At 35.7% G+C, this 12,235-nt stretch overlaps 1 protein-coding gene across 20 annotated transcripts in view; it reads left to right on the plus strand.

Moving 5' to 3' along the window:
• Positions 1-12,235, plus strand: part of UNC79 (unc-79 homolog, NALCN channel complex subunit) — a 266,834-nt gene that overhangs the window by 9,904 nt on the left and 244,695 nt on the right. For 17 of the 20 annotated variants that reach the window (XM_053889739.1, XM_053889742.1, XM_053889741.1 and 14 more), the window contains exon 2: positions 319-392. The exons of the other annotated variants lie outside the window; for them this stretch is intronic. The gene's annotated coding sequence lies outside the window, so the exon portion shown is untranslated. The remainder of the gene's footprint in view (positions 1-318; positions 393-12,235) is intronic. 20 annotated transcript variants of the gene reach the window in all.

The raw sequence follows: 12,235 nt of genomic DNA on the forward strand, positions 1-12,235 counted from the left end.
GATTGTGAGAGGTATGTTAAAGTCTATTATTAATGTGTTTTTGTCTATTTCTCCTTTCATCTCCTGTAGGTTGCTGCTTAATGAAGGCTATTGCTGTGTTATTGGGTGCATAAATGTTAATAATTATATTATCTTCATTGTGAATTGTAGACTTAAGCATTATGAAGTGTTCTTCTTTATACATTTTAATGCTTTTGGGTCTCAATTCCACCCTGTTGGATATCAAGATTATGAACCCTATTTTCTTTTATTTGTGTTTGCCTGATATATCTTTCTCCATCCTTTTATTTTTAACTCTTTTGAATCTCTTTGTTTTAGGTGTGTCTCTTGTATTCTGCATAGTGTTGGATTTTGCTTTATTAGACAATCTGAAAATCCTTTTCTTTCAATAGGTGAGTTAAGTCCATTTACATCTATTGATATTATTAATATGTTTGGCCTCAGTTCTATCATATTGTTTTGTTTTTATATCTTTTGTATCTGTGCTTTTTCATCATGTAGTGGGTTTTATCTGCTTGTGTGTTTCATTGGTTAACTTTTTACTGATACCTTTATATACCATTAGTCCATTTTTGGGGGGCATACTTATTGGTTGCCTACATTAAACAACACTGAAGTTATCTGGTAACCTCTTCTCCCTTACTCCTTCTACTCCACTATCTGATCTAAAGTAATATCCTTTTATTTCCAATTAGTGTCTATTAGACAATCATATCCATATGTACTCCTTATTTCCTCACCCCAACTATTGATAATTATACTGTATTTACTATATTGTTTCCTTTATAACCACAGTTTAGCTTTGTTCTACAGGTATATTTATATCTAATGACCATCACGGATTCTTATATTACTGTTTCTCAATCTTTTTGATTGTCTGAATGTTCTTTTCTAATTGATTCTTTAGGAAGGGCTCACAGGACCAATGTATCCCAAATTTGGCAAGTTTATAGTAGTTTGCAGCTTGTATTCAGACATCAGTTTGGTGAGATATAAAACCCTTGACTCATATTTCTTTATCTTGAGTATTTTACATATGTTATACTATTTTTTTTGAGGGTGGGGTGGGCATTAAGAATTGTTGAGAAGTCTGGTGACAGTCTTGTTTTCTTTCCCTTATGAGTGACTTAGCCTTTTTGCCTGATTGCCCAAGGTTTTTTTTTAATTTTTCTTTAAAGTAGTTTTAACTATAATATGATTCTGTGTTGGCCATGCTGAAATGATTGTGGTGTGTCTTTTCAATATGTAATTTCAAGATTTTTTTAAATGTTTATCTATTTTTGAGAAAGAGAGAGAGAGAGAGAGAGAGAAAGTGCAAGTGGGGGAGGGGCAGAGAGAGGGAGACAGAATCCGAAGCAGGTTGCACGCTCCGTGCTGTCAGCGCAGAGCCTGATGCAGGGCTTGAGCTCATGAACTGTGAGATCATGACCTGAGCTGAAGTCAGAAGCTTAACTGACTGAGCCACCCAGATGCCCTAATTTCAAGATTAAAAAAAAAATTTTTAGGAACGTGTTCTGGAACAGTTTCAGTATTTATTTTGTTCTATTATTTGACATTCTTTGTGATCCCTATCATATGTAATTTTTTTTTTTTTTTTTTTTGCTTATCTTCTGTATGGATCACTTTCTGTTGAATGTTTTTAAAATCTTTCTTCATTTCTTTTGAGTTTTTTAAGAGTCACCCACACAATGTACTTTTATTTCTCTATATGTGAATCAGCTTATTCATGGTGATTCCACATATATATAGAAATATATTTATTTAATCCTTAATTTGAAATGTCAAATGTAAATAAAAAAATGAAACCGTTCTGTTGAATATTATCTTATTTCTCACAAATTCAAACTTCTTCAGTATAAGTAAGTACAAGCATCTGACTATGTCATTATGTCTTCTAGTGTAAACATGCCCAAGTACCTACGTATTGGAATACATGTTATTTTCTTCCCTCTTTTTTTTTCTGGAAATAATATATATAAAAAATTCACCCATTTTCAAGGCAGAGTTTAATGAATTTTGCTAAGTATATATAATAGTGTAACTACCACCCTAACCAGTATAACGAATAGTCCCCTTATCTTAAAAAGTCCTTGTGTGCCTTTGCTCTTTTTTAAATTGAAGTGTAGTTGACTTACAATATTACATTAGTTTCAGTTGTACAGCATAGTGATTTGATGAGTTTGTACGTTATGCTCTGCTCACCACAAGTGTAGCTACCATCTGTCACCATATGATGGTATTACGGTGCCATTGACTGTATTCCCCTTGCTGTACCTTTTATTCCCCTGACTTTACTCATTCCATAAATGAAAGCCTATATCTCCTACTTCTCTTCACTCATTTTGCCCATCCCCCTATTCCCCTCCCCTCTGGCAGCCATCAGTTTGTTCTCTGCAGCAATGGGTCCGTTTCTTCTTTTTGTTTGTTTTGATTTTTAAATTCTGTATATAAGGGAAATCATATGGTATTTTTCTTTCTCAGTCTGACTTATTTCACGTAGTGTAATACCCACTAGGTCCATCTATGTTGTCACAGATGGCAAGATCTCATCCTTTTATATGGCTGAGTAATATTCCATTGCCTATATATACCACATTTTCTTTATCCACTCTTCTATCGATGGACACTTGGGCTGCTTCCGTATCTTGGCTATTGTAAATAATGCTGCAGTAAACGTAGGCATGAATATATCTTTTATAATTAGTGTTTTTGTTTCCTTTGGGTAAATACTCAGTAGTGGAATTACTGGATCATATGATATTTCTATTTTTAATTTTTTGAGGAACTTCCAGTACTGTTTTCCATGGTGGCTGCACCAATTTATCTGCACCTTTGCTCTTGATCTTCTTCCTCTACTGCTGGTCTCAGGCAAACACTGATCTGCTTTCTGTTGCTATTGTGTTGTGTTTTCTAGACTTTATATAAATAGAACAATTGAGAACATAGTCTTCTGTTGACTTCTTTTATTTAGCATAATGTCTTTGAGGCTAATTATTGTTGTATATATTAATATTTTTCTCCTTTTTATTGTTCTGCAGTATTCCATGGTATGCATACAATATTTGGGCTGTTTTCAGTTTTTGGCTATTACAAATAATGCTGCTAAAGGTATCTGCATACATATTTTCATGGGGCCATATTTTTTTTTTCTCTAGGGTGAACATCTAGGAGTAGAAATGCTTGGTATTATGGTAAATGAATATTTAACATTATAAGATAGTGCCATATTGTTTATCAAAGTGGCTGTAACATTTTGCATTCCCACCAGTACTGGAGGAGGGAGTTCCAGTTGTCCCACATCTTCACCAGCACTGGGCATTGACTTGGTATTAACGTAAGTTGTTCTAGTAGGTGTGTGTAGTGGTATCTCACTGCGGTCTTAATTAGCATTTATCTTAGGACTAGTGATGCTTTTTATGTGCTTCTTGGCCATTTGCATATCTTTTTATGGGACATGTCTCTTTCAATCTTTTGTTAGATTTTTGGCCTTCTTGTTGAGTTGTAAAAGTTGTTGATTCTAAATACAAGCTCTTTGTTGTGAAAAATTTTGCTTCTAGTCTGTGGCTTACCTTTGTGTTTTCATAACTGACTTTTGAGAAGTGAAACTTTCAAATCATGAAGTCCAATTCACCAACATTTTTTTTCTTTTATAATTTGTGCTTTTGGTGTCCTGTTTAAGAAATGTTTGCCTCACCTAATGACACAAAGATTTTCTCCATTGTTTTCTTCTAGAAATATAATAGTTTAATTTCTAACATTTAGGTCTATGAATACTTTGAGTCAATCTTTATGTTTGGCAAGAGGTAAGGTTTGAGGTTCATTATTTCCATATACAGTATCCAGTTGTTCCAGCACCATTTGTTATAAAAAAATATCTTGTCTCCTTTGAATTATCTTGGTACCTTTGTTGAAAATCAGCCTATCATATATCTGGGTCTCTCTCTAGACTTTATTCTGTTTATTCATTTATATGTCTATCCTTAGGCCAGTGACATACTCTCTTTATTACTGTAAGTTTATAGCAAGGTTTGAAATCAAGTAGTATAAATCTTCCAACTTTGTTCTTTTTTTTTTTTTTTTACAAATTATTTTAACTATTGTAGGTCCTTTTCTATCAATGTAAATTTAAAAACCAACATGTCATTGTTTTTCAAAAGAAATTTATTTGGATTTTGGCCAATACATCAGTTTGAGGAGGATTACTGAGGAACACTGAGTTTTTTAGGAACACTGAGTTTTCTAATTCTTGGAATGAGACGTATGTGTACTTATTTAGGTCTTGTTTGATTTCCCTTTATAATGTCTTGCAATTGTTACATCATTCATTAAATTTATTCCTAAGTATTTTTGTGGAGTTGTTTTCCAAATTTCATTTTCTAATTACTTGGTGTTAGTATAGAGAAATACAGTTAGTTTTTCTATTTTGATCTTATATCCTGCACTGCTGCAATGCTAATTACTTATTAGTCTAGTAGCTTTTTGGGGGGTATTACTTAAGGTTTCAACACATACCATCATGTCACCTGTGAATAAAGAATGTTTTTACATCTACTTTTCCAATCTTTATGCCTTTAAAAAATATGTATTGGGGCACCTGGGTGGCTCAGTTGGTTAAATGTCCAAATTTGGCTCAGGTCATGATCTCATGGTTGATGAGTTCGAGCCCCATGTGGGGCTCTGTGCTGACAGCTGGAGCCTGGAGCCTGCTTCAGATTCTGTGTCTTTCTCTCTCTCGGCCCCTTCCATGCTCATGCTCTGTCTCTTTTTCTCTCAAAAATAAATAAATATTACAATTTTTAAAAAATGTTTATTTATTTTTGAGAGAGTGAGAGAGCATGAGTGGGAGAGGGGCAGAGAGAGAGACAGAGACTCCCAAGAAGGCTCCATGATGTCAGTACAGAGCCCAATGTGGGGCTCAAACTCATGAACTATGAGATCATGATGTGAGCCAAAATCAAGAGTCGGACACTTAACTGGCTAAGCCACCTGTGCACCCCTAATATTTATGCCTTTTATTTTTTATTATGGCCTTATTGCACTGGCTAGGACCTACAGAACAGTGTAAATGAAAGTTATTTGAGCAGACATCTTTGCTTGGTTATTGGTTTTACGTAGAATGCTTTGAGCCTTTCACAATATTGTACCAATGTTGCATTCCTGAAATAAATTGCATCTGGTCATTATGTATATCTTTTAAAAATGGTGGTGTATTCTATTTGCTAATATTTTATTAAGAGTTTTTCTATCTATGTTCTTGAGAGATACTGGTCTATAGTTTTCTTTTTTTGTGGTATCTTTACCTGGTTTTGGAATCAGAGTAAAATAAAATTGTCCTCATAAAATAAGTTGGGAAGTGTTCTCCTTTTCTGTATTTTCTGAAGGAGTTTGTGTAGAATTAATCTTCATTTTTCCTTAAATTAAAAAAAATTTTTTTAAAGGTTTATTCATTTTTCAGAGACAGAGAGAGACAAAGTGTGGTAGGGGGGATGGGCAGCTAATAAGGGAGACACAGAATCCGAAGCAGGCTCCACACTCTGAGCTGTCAGCACAGAACTTGACACAGGGCTTGAACTCACAGACTGCGAGATCATGACCTGAGCTGAAGTCAGATGCTTAACCGACTGAGCCATCCAGGTGCCCCTATTTTTCCTTAAGGTTTTGATAAAATCCATGACTGAAGCCACTGGAGCCTTTTTTTTTTTCCTTTTTTGTGGGAAAATTTTAAATTTTATGTTGAATTTAATAGATTTGGAGGTGTTCAAGTTTTTTGTTATAATTGTTTTAATTTCTTCTTTGTCAGTTTTGTTCTTTGTGTGTTTTTAGAAATATGTTTATTTTATTTACTTAGAGAGAGAGAGTGCATGCATATGCGTGCACATGCAAGCAGGGGAGGGGCAGAGAGAGGGGGGAGAATCCCAAGCAGGCTCTTTGCTGTCAGCATGGAGCCTGATGTGTACCTCAATACCATGACTGTGAAATCATGACCTGAGCTGAGATCAAGAGTCGGATGCTTAACTGACTGAGTCACCCATGAGCCTCTGTTTTTTGTGTCTTTCAAGGAATATGTCTGTTTTGTTCATTTGTTAGATTTGTCCAGGTGTCCATTTATTGGCACAAAGTTATTTGTAACAATCCCTCTTATCCCTTTATCCTTTTTATATCTGGAGAAACTGTTGCTATGTCTTTCTTTCATTTCTGATATTGGCAATTTACATTTCTTTCTTTTTTCTTGACTTATCTAGTTAGAGGTTTATCAGTTTTATTGATCTTTTCAAATAGTGAGCATTTGGCTTATTTTCTCTAACGTTTGCCTGTTTTTCTGTTTTATTGATTTCTGCACTTATCTATACAATTTCCTTTCTTTGATTTACTTTGGATTTAATTTGCTCTTCTTTTTCTAGTTTCTTAGAGTAGAAGCTTATATGTATATATATATATATATGTATATGTATATATATATACACACATATATATGTATATATATTTTTTTTAAATATATGAAATTTATTGTCAAATTGGTTTCCATACAACACCCAGTGCTTAGCCCAAAAGATGCCCTCTTCAATACCCATCACCTACCCTTCCCTCCCTCTCACCCCCCATCAGCCCTCAGTTTGTTCTCATTTTTTAAGAGTCTCTTATGCTTTGGCTCTCTCCCACTCTAACCTCTCTCTCTCTCTCTCTCTCTCTCTCTCTCTTTTTTTTTTTTTTCCTTCCCCTCCCCCATGGGTTCCTGTTAAGTTTCTCAGGATCCACATAAGAGTGAAAACATATGGTATCTGTCTTTCTCTGTAAGGCTTATTTCACTTAGCATAACACTCTCCAGTTCCGTCCACGTTGCTACAAAGGGCCATATTTCATTCTTTCTCATTGCCACGTAGTACTCCATTAGAAGCTTATATTTTTGAATTGAGACCTTTCTGCTATTCTAATATGGGCACTTAAAGCCACAGATTTCCTTGTAAACTCTACTTTAACCACGTTCCACAAATTATGATGGATTGTATTTTCATAATTGTTCAGTTCAAAATATTCTCTAATTTATAGCATAATTTTTCTTTGACCCCAAGTTTCTTTAGTATTGTGTTAATTTACAAATAATTGGAATGTTTCCTGGTCATCTTATTTATTGTTTTTGATTTCTAGCTTAATTCCATTTTTGTCAGAGAACATAATCTATATGATTTCAATCTTTTGGCATTAATTGAGACTTGTTTTATGGTCCAGAATGTGGTTTATACTGTAAATATTCCCTGTATAATTGAAAAGAATGAGTATTCTGTAGTTGTAGAGTGATGTGTTTAAATCTATGTCCTTGCTATTTTTTGTCTAGTTTTTTTATCAGTTGATAAAAGCATATTAAAGTTTTTAACTATGATTATGAAACTGTTTTTCCAATTTTTGCTTCATGTGTTCTGCAGCTCTGTTATTGGGCTCATACTTATTTATGATTGTCATGTTTTCCTATTGAATCTTCTATTTTATCATTTTGAAGTATCTTCTTCTTTATTCTTGTTAATATATTTTGCTTTGAAATCTACTTGTCTGATATTAATAATGCTACTCCAGGCTACTTTTATTTACTATTTTTGTGGCATATATTTTCCATTAATTGCCTTATAGTCTTTAAACATTTCCTATTAGCTTCGTTTCTAAAATCCGTTTTTAAAAAGTGTTTATTTAGGGGCACCTGGGTGGCTCAGTTGGTTAAGCGTCTGACTTTGGCTCAGGTCATGATCTCGTGGTTTGTGGGGTTTTTTTTTTTGTTTTTTTTTTTTTAATTTTTTTTTTCAACTTTTTAAAATTTATTTTTGGGACAGAGAGAGAGAAGAGCATGAACGGGGGAGGGGCAGAGAGAGAGGGAGACACAGAATCAGAAACAGGCTCCAAGCCATCAGCCCAGAGCCTGATGCCAGACTCGAACTCACGGACCACGAGATCGTGACCTGGCTGAAGTCAGACGCTTAACCGACTGCACCACCCAGGCGCCCCTGGTGGTTTGTGGTTTTAAGCCCCATGCCAGGCTCTGTGCTGACAGCTTGGAGCCTGGAGCCTGCTTTGGATTCTGTGTCTCCCTCTCTCTCTGCCCCTCCCCGGCTTGTGCTCTCTCTCAAAAATAAATAAATACTAAAAAATTTTTAAAAAATGTTAATTTGAGAGTGAGAGAGAGCATGTGAGCAAGGGAGGGGCAGAGAGAGAGGGAGAGAGGGAATTCCAAGCAGGCTTTGTGTGGTCAGCTCAGAGCCCAATATAGGGCTTGAACCACCAACCGTGAGATCATGACCTAAGCCGAAATCAAGAGTCAGACACTTAACCATCTGAGCCACCCAGCCGCCCCCAATTTCCTATGGCTTCTAAGATACTGTCTTTTGCATTTTTAAGTAAAGTTTGCCATAGCAATTAGAATGTATATCCTGGGGGTGCCTGGCGGACTCAGTCATTAGAGCACGTGACGCTTGATCTCGAGGTTGTAAGTTTGAGCCCCACATTGGGTATAGAGATTACTGAAAAAATCTTAAAAAGTTTAGAATGCACATCCTTGATTTTTCACAGCTAATATACAATTAATCATGTCCAACATTAGCTAATACATAGAAATCTTGTACCCTTAATACCCATATCATTCTTTATTTTATAGTTTTTTTTTTTAAACTTTGTAATGTTTATTTTTGAGAGAGAGAGAGAGAGAGTACGAGTGGGGGAGGGTCAGAGAGAGAGGGAGACATGGAATCTGAAGCGGGCTCCAGGCTCTGAGCTCTCCCACAGACCCCGGCGCGGGGCTCGAACTCACAAACGCTGAGATCAGACCTGAACCAAAGTCGGATGCCCAACTGGCTGAGCCACACAGGTGCCCCTATTTTATGGTTATTAAATGTAATACATCTACATATGTTATATGCCCCACAAGGCAATGTTACGATTTTAATGTTATATGGTTTAAGTTATACGGTTAATAAAGAAATTAAGAAGAAAAAGGAAATATAGTCTTTTGTATTTTCCAAGAGATATGTTATATCTGATGGTCTTCATTGTTTTCTGAAGATTCAGGTTTCTGTTTGGTATCATTTCTCTTCTACCCCAAAACTTCCATTTAGCCTTTTCTGTAGTGCAACTTTGCTTGTGACCAAATTTCTTAGATTTCTTTTCTCTGAAAATGTCTTTAGTTTGCCTTCATCCTTGAATAATATTTTGCTGAATATAGAATTCTGATTTGATGTTTTTTTTCTTTCTCTCAGTACTTTAAAGATAATATTTTATCTGGCCTTCATGTTTCAGAGGGGAATTTAGCCATCAATTGCAATACGTGCATATTATGTATGTAATATATTGTTTTTCTCTAGCTGCTTTCAAGATACGTTGTTTATCTTTGGCTTTTAACAGTTTGACTATCGTATGGGTCTCTATGGGCATGGGAAATTTTTGGCTGTTATTTCTTCATATATTTTTTCTGCTCCATTCTTTTTTTTCCTCTCCTTCCAATTACACATCCATAATTTTACTGTGTAATATTATCTAATAGGTCTCTGGAGCTCTGTTCATTTTTTCCCCCCAGTCTTTTATTTTCTCTGTACTTCAATCTTGGATACTGTCTGATGATCTATTTTCAAGTTCATATACTCTCCTTTGTCATGTCCATTTGGCTGTTAAGCCTATCCAGTGAATTTTTTTATTTCAGAAATTATATTTTTCAGTTCTAGAATTTCCATCTTGCTCTTTTTTAATTATTTTTATTTTTCTGCAGAGACTTCTTATTTCTCTGATTAGAGGTTCATGCACTGAAAGAATGTTTTGTTTTACTTCATTGAAGATAATTCTAGCAGTCGCCATATACCTTGCCTGTTAGTTCCAATAACTGTTTCATTTCATGATGGAACTAGACTGATTTTCTTTTCTTCTCAGAAGAAATGTGTTTCATTTTCTTGGCTCTTTGTATTGGATAATTTTGGATTGTTGTCCTGGACATTATAAATGTGAAGTTGTGGATACTTTGGATTCTGTCATTTCCCACTGATGAAGAATGTTTTCTTTATATTAGTAGGTCATTTTCTTGGCTGGGCTTGAACCGCAGACTCTGTTACTTATGAAGTAACCTCTTACTCCGCTTAGATCTTTTATCTTTAACTAGGCTGCTTTGAGTCTGCTTTGTATTTGTGTGGTTCAGGTGTTAGAGAGGGAGGTGAATGTTTGGAGTTTGCAGGTACCCCGTCCTGCTCTTTTTGTTTTTGGTGGGGTTCCTCCTCTTGCTTTGTCACCAGCCAGTTTTCACAGCTTGCCAACATTCCTTATCTGGTTCCCCAGGCCAAAAAGATTGTGGGTTTTCTATGTCTGCCTTCAGCACGGTGCATGCTGCCTGGATTGCAGTTAGCCCCAGGCTAAAAGCCTTGGAGCTGGGAACTTAACTGGTTTAGCTGCCTGTCTTCTGTCCTCCTTGGTGACTAGAAATCTATTCTCCTTTACCTTCAGGGAGTTTTTCATTGTGTCTAAGCTTTGTAGTTGTTTTATGTGAGAGGAATTGGGATTATTGGTAGAGCTTTATTTTATCATAACCCAAAGCCCTTAATTTCTTTTTCATTTTTAAGAATTTCTCTTTTTCCATGGTTTATTTTTCTTAAGCATTATCCATTGTGTTTATTTATTCCTGTGTTTCTGCTGGCTTAGTCTTCATTTTTAAAATATCTTTTATTTTATTTCTAATTCTCTCCAGAGTCCTTTCACCTTTTTAAAAATTTCTCTTTTCTCTAGTCAGCTAATTTCAGTGTGTTCAGTAACACAGCTCAATTTCCTTCAGCTTGTTTTGAAATACTAGGTTAACAGTTTTCATCTGATTAGTGCACATGTCTCTGCTCCCTATTCTTTTTTCCTATGATAAATTCGTATGGAATTTTCTTTTGCTCATTTTTTAAGCAGAATAGGTTTTTCTATAATTTCAGTGGGGGAGAGGTCTGGATAAGTTTAGGGCTTCTCTTCTTTCTTTTCGTTTTTGTTTTTGCAAAGTGATACAAAATATCCTCATATACTTTCTGCCAACTACTTTCCTTGGTTCCTATCCCCACTCTTATTCAGATTTTCTTTCTCTCCTGCATTTCATATCCTTACACTGTTCAGTTGGGATTCTATTTCCAGCAGTTTCTTCTGAGCACAGGGCTTTATCTTGACGGTTGCCTTGGTTTGTTAGTTTTTATAGCTGAGACTGCTTCATCATCACTATCAGGTCTTATCATCTGAAGAACACCCTTCTTGCTTTGACTTTGGCTTTCAGATTGGGCCACCACAGTTTCTACTGAGTATCTGTGGACAATTTAGGAGTTCTTGTCCAGAGGACCATCAGAAGTTCAAAGGCTTTCCTTTTGGGTCTTTTAGCATGGGTGCTGATATCACATGGGCATGTAGCTGTCAGAAGTTGTTCCCTCCTCTCATACTTGGTTCATGGGGCCACCTTGCCACCCCAGTTTTGTTATAGACTGTCAGCCGGTCTTTGGGTTTGTCATTGTCATTGATTTGTTTTTAATGGAGAGGCTTGGTTTGATTAAGAAACAATGCTGCTGTCATTGCCCTCTTCCCAGAATCCTCCTCTTTTAGCAACTTAACCTGACTTTTAAAAAAAACCCTATGTTTTGGTATTTAAAATCCATTTCTTGAATAAGTGGCTGCTGCTTTTAGAAACAGGCTGTGCTTGTATCAAAGTGAAGTTTAGAAAGCCCTTTATTCTATCTTTTTTCTTGTTGCCATTTAGAGAGGACCAAAACATGTAAATATGGGAGTGTCCAAATCAGTGGCAATATTGTGTTTTCCTTTCACCATTGGGTTTGTGCTTGCTCTTCAGTTTTTTATTTTTAAATTTTATTTACTTATTTATTAAAGTTTTACTGATTTATTTTGAGGGAAAGATAGAGAGAGCGTGAGTGGGGAAGGGACAGAGAGAGGGAGAGAGAGAATCCCAAGCAGGCTTTGTGCTGTCAGCGCAGAGCCCGATGTAGGGCTCAGACTCACAAATCGTGGGATCATGACCTGAACCAAAGTAAAAGTTGGATGCTTAACTGACTGAGCCACCCAGGCCCCCTGCTCTTCAGTTTGTAAAAATTAAATAATGTAGTGTTTATATATGCTATACACATGTTCAGGATAAAATGATAAAGAAAAGCAACAGACTGACTAACAGAAGGGTCAATACCTCTACGATGAGCAAGGGGAATGAAATTATAGCTGGATACAGGTTAAGGTAGGGAATGTACTG

Source organism: Panthera pardus, unplaced genomic scaffold (assembly GCF_024362965.1).
Source record: "Panthera pardus isolate Hobbes unplaced genomic scaffold, ASM2436296v1 HiC_scaffold_24, whole genome shotgun sequence".
Classification (NCBI taxonomy): Eukaryota; Metazoa; Chordata; class Mammalia; order Carnivora; family Felidae; genus Panthera; species Panthera pardus.